Consider the following 9,893-nt stretch of genomic DNA (forward strand, 5'->3'; position numbering starts at 1 on the left):
TGCGGAATTTGTTCCCAGAAAAACACGATAAATACGTTATTAAAACATTTTCGAAGAAACGTATTTTTATTCATCTTAAAACGTTTGGGATGTCATCGTTAATACAGAAACATAAGCATAAACAGAACTTACAATTGTTTACACTAGTGATCTACATCTCTTTAAATCTCTCAGTGTAATGTCACTTCATTTCATCACCTGTGATATACATAAACTGAGTGGGTCAGGTTGGGAAACCTGGTGAGTACATAGGGTTTTCAACCCACAATAATATAATTATTATGTTTAAACAATCAAACAATCAACCCAATTACCCATCCCCATTATCTTCTTTAGTCTGAAGGATCTACCCTAAGAACCCGCTATTCCTCGTTTATTTATTCCTAAGGATCATCCTAAGGAATCGACACGAAGTCCATCATTACCAAGGCTTATAGAATATATCTGGTGAACACGTAGTCCGAAACATCTTGTAAACACTTAGTTCAAAAGTAACTAGTGAACACACTTAGTTCAAAATACCTAGTGAACACACTCAGTTCAAAGATACGTAGTGAACACACTCAGTTCAAAAATACCTAATGAGCACCTAGTTCAAAAATACCTACATGTTACGAAACTGCTATCGTTCCACTGGACCGTCTAGTATCGTCCATAGTCGTCATCTATACTCCACTAGATGACTGGATCACTGACAACACTGATGTCTCCCATCGTGTTATCACAAAACAACTATTTCATCTACCCATGTTTTTCCCAACACGTTTTGTAGATATAAAATACGTATACAGTTTAAATCATTTAAAACATGTATAAAAATCTTTTACTCAGCATAGACAGCAAGTATTCCGACAATATGTACACATAGCACGTAATTTATATTAAAATACTTCATATCTAAGTGTAAGATGAAAGAGACTATGCACTCACAACACGTAAATTATATAATAAATACTTCATATCTATGTGTAAGATGAAAGGGACCATGCACTCACCTGAGAAGGTGGTGACTCGGTACTCGGACAGCGCTTCGTTTACTTTAAAATAATTTCCTTCGACGAAACCTAGTATTATCACCAATAGATTTTAGTCTATTATTCGCCGAGACTAATTAATAGTCTAGCTATTATTACTATTATATAAGCGTTAAAAAAAATTATATAACCCATAATAATAGCCCAAGTATTTATTATATGTTCTTAATAACGTTAATATAATTAAATAAAAACTATATTAAAAATAGCGTAGGCGTAGCTCACTTACAGCGGGTTTTATAGAAAACCAGGCTTTGCTTGGAGCAGCGTTTCCGAGCCGGAAATCTCTTCTTCTCGGAGCCGTCGAGCACTCCGGGGCTTCCGCCTCGTGCTAGGGAGGTTCCCTAGACTTTTCGGGGGATTTCGGGGCTAGAGAGAGGTTTTAGAGAGAGAGTAAAGAGAAGAAAGAATGGGAAAGGTGTGAAGAAAATGAGGGGGGGAGAGGTGGTATTTATAGGGTGAAAATGGCTGAAGTTGGTGCCACATGTCACCATCTAGTGGCAAGACTTGGGGAGAAAGCAATGGCCAAGATTGTGCCACATCAACCATTTTGGCACAGCACACTTCCGACTTCTAAAATTTGTAACTTTCACATACGACCTCCGTTTTTGACATTCTTTATATCCACGCGTAGGTAAAAATAATATCTACAACTTTCATTTTGACTCCGTCGGCTAATTCTTGACCGATCTTAAATTTAACAGTACGAGGCGTTTAGATTGTTAAATGACCGCGAAGAATCTGTAACTCCTTCATACGGACTCTGTTTTTGTCTGTCTTTTTACCGTTGAGTTCCTATTAATGAGATCTTCAACTCTCATTTAGGTCGCATAAGCCAAAAACCGCTCGAACTAAAATTCAAGTTTCGGGCTGTACACTGCTAAGCCGAATCTTAGAAAAATCATAACTTCTTTATACGAAGTCAGATTTGGGCGTTCTTTTTATGGATTTTCTCGGTTTAACATATTCTATGACTTTCGTTTAGATCACTAAGGCTAAATATCGCTCTGTTGTAAATTCACTTTTTACGCTTCCCGGTGTCGTGCCGGTTCCGTCGCGAAACTTCGACGGGTCATAACTTCTTTGTTATAACTCGGATTTCGGCGTTCTTTATATGTACGGAAATCTTGTGACATATACTACAACTTGGTTCAAATTATTTATTCTAAATAATATTTTGTCAAAAAGTCATTTTCGACCCCTATTATCTCTAAATTGACTAGCCCGGATCTACGGGCGTTACATTACACTTCTAAAAATATATGTATATACTTATATAAACATGTTTATGAATGAACAAGTTTTTTTTATTGATATGAATATTTTTTAAATACATAAAAATACGTATTTGTAGTTCTAAAAACATATTAATCTATTTTTTTACATCTTAAATGGTTTATCCAAAAAAAAAACCCATACACACACACACACACATATATATATATATATATATATATATATATATATACATAAAGAATTAACATTAAAAAATATAAATACAATATTTAATTAAATTTTTTTTGTTTATAAATATGATTTTTCTGCTTGAATATGTATAATATGAAAAAATATATATATATATATATACATAGGGTAAAAGTGTTAACAAAAATTTTAAACTTAAGGATAAAAACGTAAAAAAAAACTGTAAATTTAAGGGGGTTTTTTTGCGAAGTTAATATAATGGTACCCTGTTATCACCCGTAAAAGGGTAAAACCGAACATTTTTTGGAAAATATTAGAGCAAAAACGGACATAAAATTAAAGTTTGTGCAAAACCAACGAAACCCTGAAAACTTAAGGGTTTTTATTAAGTTAGCCCATATTTAAAACCCGACTCACTTAAGGAGTGTTTGGATAGGAAAAAAAAAAGTGCTTATTTTTTATTCTCACAATAAGCTAATTTGACTGTTTGGATAAATCTAGCTTATTAAGCTAAATAAGCTAATTTTAATAAGCATCCATCCTCATGCTTATTGTTTATTGCTTATTCTCACCACAAATAAACTAGAAGCAATAAGCTAAAAAGTTAATCCAAACACCCCTTTAACCATCCAATTACCTAACTCTTCTCTAGTTGTCTTTACGTGCATTCCTCTTCATTATTTGTGTTCTCTCTTCTCTAATGAAGAAACTCAAAAAAACCATAAATCACCTCCATAAACCACCGGCCGGCATCTATTGTAACCAACCACTGTAGTTTACTCTTAATTTAATTTATTTAATATGTAAATTAAAATAATAATAATTGTATTTTTTTTATTTGTGTAACTATATAATTTGACCCCAATAAATAAATAAATAAATAATTATATATATATATATATATATATATATATATATATATATATATATATATATATATATATATATATATATATATATATATATATATAAAGGTTCAATGGAAAATAAATAAATAACGCATCAAGTTATTGATACATGTTCATTTCATAATTCATACATAATGTATGATTGTATTCTATATGATATTTAAATTACAAAATTTATCCTAGTTTGATTAAAATTACCTATTTAGTACATTATTAAAATGATTGGTGTAGTTTGCATACTTTTTGAAAACCCCAACTGCCACTTGATAAGGATGTAGTATTCAATCCAAAATTTAAAAGTTGTACATTTTATGGTTTAATTATCTTGTGTTTGCATAAAAGAATTCCGACACTCAATATTTGTTTATCATAATTTATATTTATTAAATAGTATAACTAATCTTCCTTTATTGTGAATACGGATGGTTTCTCATAACTTTTAAGAATAACAGCCAAGGTTTAAAAAACCGTTTCTCGCATTGTTATACATACGGCCCTTCATCATTTTTTTAAGAATTTTCTGAACAATAAAAGAACCTTTTCCTATTATCAAAGAATTCCTTATTTATAATAAATTCACACTAAAAAGTTAGATATTATTACGATCAATTCTCATCCACAAAGTAAAAAATTGAGATTTAATATAAAACTAAACTCATAGAATAATCTTATAGATAATATCGGCAAAGTAAGTAAATGAAATCAATGAATACTTCTAAATGAAATACGGTAACCACCGCTAATAATCTATCGTTGTTTCAAAATAAAGTTACTAATCGAAAATTTGAAACTTTTGATTTTAATCAAACCAAATGGTAGATTGGGATAAACATTCTAAACCATGTGGACCATTTGTGTAATTTACTATAAACTAATTGATGCCCTACTAATTTATTTTCCAAATAACCTTTATATATATATATATATATATATATATATATATATATATATATATATATATATATATATATATATATATATATATATATATATATATATATATATATATATATGTGTGTGTGTTAGGTTCATGTAAGACGGTCTAATTTTGTGAGACCGTGAGATTCAATCCTAACCACTCAATTTGTAAATAAACAAAAACATTTTTAAAATGCAAACTAATAGAAAATGTTTGAATTTTTTTAAAAAATAATAAAATTACCATTTTTTACATATTTTAGTAGAATATTAGAATATTTTACATATCTGATAAATCTAGTAAATTACTAGAATATTCTGACATTTTAAAAATCACATTAGAATATTTACAGTGTAACATTTTAGTAGAATATTTCATGTATTTTAAAAAAAAAGGTAATTTTTTATTTTTTTTAGTAAATAAAATGATGAAAATAATAATTAGAAAAAGAATTTTTGAAATTTCTTTTATTTTGAATTTTAAAATTGCGTTTTACGGTCTCATAAAATTAACATGGTTTCAAATGAACATGAACCTATTATATATATATATATATATATATATATATATATATATATATATATATATATATATATATATATTACAAAATAAAAGGAAAAAATCCAAAAACTCTCTTTTAAAGTAATATTTTAGTTATTTTATTTATCCAAGAGAATTAAAAAAACACCATTTTTTGAAATATAACTGAAATATTCTAATAGAATATTATATTGTAAATAATCAAATCGAATTTTTAGAAATATTCTACTAAAATTTGTAGATATGTTAAAATATTTTAATATTCTACTTGAATTATTAGATTTGTTAGAATATTCTAATATTTTGTTAGAATTTTTTGAATACTTATAGTTTAATATTTCAGTATTATATTCAATTATTCTAAAATTTTGATTTAAGTATTTATAGTATAATATTTTATTAGAAATTTTCCGTACATTATGAAAACGACGGTATTTTATTTTTATTTTTTTGGGTAAAATAAATGATGGAAATAATATTTTAAAAAGACAAAATTGCAAATTTGGTCTTTGTGGTTTGCAAAAAACTTTGGATGAGGTCCAAAAAGTTTCCAGCCTGCAGAGAAGATCCAAAATCAAAGTTTTTCTAAGCTTTTGGTCAAAGAAATTTTGAAATTACCGATTTACCCTTTTAATTTCAGTTTTGTATTTTCTTTTCTTATTTAATTTAATAATTTATGAAATAAAAATAAAAAAACAAAAAAGATACACACCCACTCCACCCCTACCAGTACTCACATACACACACACACACACTCTCTCTCTCTCTCTCTACAAAACCCATCTTCATCATTCTTATTTTTAGAAAAATTGAATATCACCATTACCATCTGAACAATATGAAGATCTGGAAACCATATGAAGATGAAGAAATCAGGGGAATGATGAAGATGAAGATCTTATGTTCATCTCATAACTAATACACAAATTCCAGAATTCATGGGATAATAATTGATTTCTTGACTTCAAAACATGAACAGACACATACACTCTAGAAATCAAGAACCCTTTCCAATTCTCTCAAATTTCATCTGTTTCTTCGATCTCTCTTCCAATAGGATCAAAATTTTCATCTGGAAGAGCAATAGATGATAAAAAAAAAAATCATAAGCACCCATCTTGGGTTTACTCTGTGATTGAACAACATGAGGGAACTCACACACATTATGTGTCTGTATTTATGTGTGTGATAAATATAACAAAAATAAGAATGATGAGATTAAGAAAGGGCTAGCACCACTCCTGCATCACTGCTCCTCAATTGCTAACCTGATCGATTTCCTAAAATTGATCTTCGTTTGGATCGATCATCAGGAGGTTGAGCAAAGGGGATGTCGTCGGTAGAGGCAAGGAACAAGAATCTGAAACTCAAACTCAAAACAGATCTTTTTAATCTGGTATATGTAAATTAGTGGAATTAGGAACTCATGAATGAAGCATGAATGTGCAGGTGATAAGTCATTCCAGGATCTGGGTTTATTCCACCACTGTAGGAACTCATACAGAGGGTCGATGATGGTTTCGTTGGGGTTGTTGACAGAGAAATCATGGAGATTAGGTTCTATTTATGGCCTTAGGCGTTGGGAAGGATACAATCGAATGTAGCTTGATCTGTGGGTGATTCTAAAATGTTGATTGGGTGGTTGATGATGATGATTTACAGATGACGGTGGTTGTGAAGAAGATGAGATTGAGAAGAAGATCTGAGTATTGTGTTGGGAGAAAAAGTCTTATGTGTGTGAGAGAGAGAGAGGGGAGATGGGATGTTATTTTTTATTTTTTAAAATTAAAAAGTATTAAAATACATACAAAAAAATACAAAAAAGAAATTAAAATGGCAAAACCGTCATTTCATGTGTTCCAAGGACCAAAACCACAGAAAAGTTTTGATTTTGGACCTTCCATGCAAGTCGAAACCTTTTTGGACCCTATTCAAAGTTTTTTACAAACTACAATGACCAAATTTGTAGTTTTGTCTTTTAAAAAAATTTGAAATTTTTATTTATTTTGCATTTTAAAAATGTTTTCTTTTTTATCTCTAAAATAAGTAGTTAGGATTGCATTCTCATGACTAAGGGGTGTTTGGCTAAGCTTAGTTAATCTAATTTTTTTGCTTATTATCGATTACAAATCGGTGTAAGTAAAAAACAATGTTTGGATGAGAATAGCTTATTCAGGTGTCATACATACATGTAATAAGTCAAAGTCAATAAATTTAGAAATCTTTAATTTTTCAGCTTATAGTTTATAAGTTGAAAAATATTAAACGACTTTTCATAAACTTTGCTAACACCCTCATAAGAGGATGGTCAAGAGAATCTTTCAAATAAATGGGGTAAATGGTTAGCTATAAAAAATGTTATATACTAAGGGAAGTTTTCAACGATAATTTTTTTTATTGATTTGATATATTAGATAATTTATAATATTAGTTAGTTATGGATGTTGTCAAGATATGGAATGACCTTTATATTGTTTAGAATTTGATATTCATGTCATGACGAGTGTTTTGACAAATATTTTTATCTGTATAAAGTATTTTCTTTGTTATTGTTTTATATATTCATTTGTAATTAGTAAAAATCATAATATTTAATATTTTAATATAATTATGAGTAAATTATGAAAATCATAATAAATGTTTGGACAAAATTATACGTTTAGTCTAGTCTCTAATTTTTATTATTGCTATGGTTACAACTTTTTCACAGAATTATTACTCTAGCCCACTTAATGAGTTTTATGGTTAATTTGGATAATTTTTTTTGCAAAATCAGTCTTAAAATGTTCATATTTGGTCCCTGAGGTTTGGAAAAAATTACACCATGATTTGTTAATTTTATTTTTTGTTTTTTGTATACTTTATCTATTTTCGGTTTTTTTATAAATATATATATTTTTTATTTTCTTTTTTGTATATACTTTATTTATTTTCATTTTTTAACTTTATTTTTCATCAATTTGATTTATTTACCTTTTTACCTTTTGTTTTCTATTTTATAGTGTATATATAGAGTATATTAGAGTTTTTTTTTTCATATTTCTTTTCGTATTATATTTTAATTTTTTCATCTTTTTTGTGTATATATATATATATATATATATATATATATATATATATATATATATATATATATGGAATAAAATTATAGGATTATTAAAAAGTGAAATAAAAAGTGGACGTACATGATTCCATCAAAGTACCAATTTTAACCCTAAATAATAGTAATGTACTCTAAGGACATCACCATAAATACCAACCAATTTTGTTTTATTTGTCAGTAAATATCACCCATGTCAATGAGTTTTCACCAACATAATTTACCTAGCAAAAAACGACTAGGGGTAGAATGATCATCAGAGATGACTAATTAACGGATACACTTTCAGTCGATTTCTTGGTACCGGACTACTCGTGGATAGGTAATTTCAAAAAAATTTATTTTTATTATAAAATTTATTTATAATTTTTATATCATTTTTTATAATATAATTTTATTATGCAAAAAAAATGTAATACATATGTATGATCTTCTAGGGGTGTTCGTTTGGATGGATCGGTTCGATCCGATCCAATTAAGTAAATCCAAATTGATTTCCGTTTCCAAAATATGGATCCAAATAATCGAAACTAAATTCAATCCGATCTGATCCAATACAATTATAATTCGGTTGGATCGATTTTTATAATTCGGTTTTCAAAAAGTAAAACATTTTAAAATAACATATAATTATAATATTATCCAATTTTTATAGAAGAAGCAAAAAAAAAAATTTAATTGTGATTTAAAATTTATAAACTACTAAGAATGTATATTATAGTTTAATATTTAATTGATAAAGAACTTTTAAAAGAAAATACATATTAACGTTTTTTATTAGATGAAACTTTTGAGCTAATTTGAAAAAATAAATTAAAAAATTAATAAGTAGTTATAGTTATATTAAAAATAAATAAATAATAAATTGTTGTTCGTTTTTTTTTTTTTGGATTATTCGGTTCATATTTTATAAACCAAAACCAATCCGAAATCCAAAATAGTAATTCAGTTTTGTTGAAAACCAATCCAAAAATCTGAATATCTGAACCAAATAATCCAATTCAATTTGTCCAATTGGACAATTCGGTTTTATCAAAATAATGAACAGTCCTATGATCTTCAAACGGGTGAATAGGTATCCATCTTTCAATCGGCATCAAATACTACTTTTCTCAAATATTTTTTTGAAAACACTATTTATCCGGACAACAATTAATACAGACAAAGCTAATGATATGCATTTGATGTAGATCCTGTTAGTGGTTTTTCATTCCATCCATTTTTGCCAATGACTGCCACATCATGAGGTCACTCGAGATTTGTAGATCTTGATGAGTATGATGAAGAATTAGGGTTGACTTTACGAGGTATTTATTTTCGTATTTGTAATATATAAACTTAGTGCAACAAATAGTCACATATTTTTCTATTCTCTTAGTCCAAATTCCATAACATCCACCTTTTTTTATATATTTTTTTGTATGCTATGGTTCAGAATGAATTGACAAATATTCTTTAAAATTAAAGTTATATCCTTAATATAAAATTATACCCATCTGGTAGACGACTTAACCGATGTAAAAATAACCTTTGTTTTGTGAAAAATACCATTTTTCCATGCATAATGCATATGATCTCAATTTGTTTTTCAATGGTAAATTGCACATAGAAGAAATATAATTATGGTTACAACCTTATAACAACCAAGAATTTGCTCGTTCCCACAATCCCCTATCATTCTACTTTGCTGATTTGTCTTCTGTTATTTCTCAAATATTTTTCATTTTCTGGTTTAAATTTATTGAAGCTTGTCATCGGCTAGCTACTTTTTTGAATGAAGAAAACAAGTTGGTGGCTAGATCTGAATACTCCAACTCCAAAAGGAAAGACCAATCTATTAGATATTGTTCACCCCACAATATGATGTTTCTTTATTTTCACATGTATTTTACATATTTACTTTAATTGTTCCAGCTCTCAGATGTTCTTGTCTAATATTTATATATGAACTGTTAAAAAACACTTGT

Source organism: Lactuca saligna, chromosome 2 (genome assembly GCF_052625555.1).
Source record: "Lactuca saligna cultivar CGN05327 chromosome 2, ASM5262555v1, whole genome shotgun sequence".
Lineage (NCBI taxonomy): Eukaryota > Viridiplantae > Streptophyta > Magnoliopsida > Asterales > Asteraceae > Lactuca > Lactuca saligna.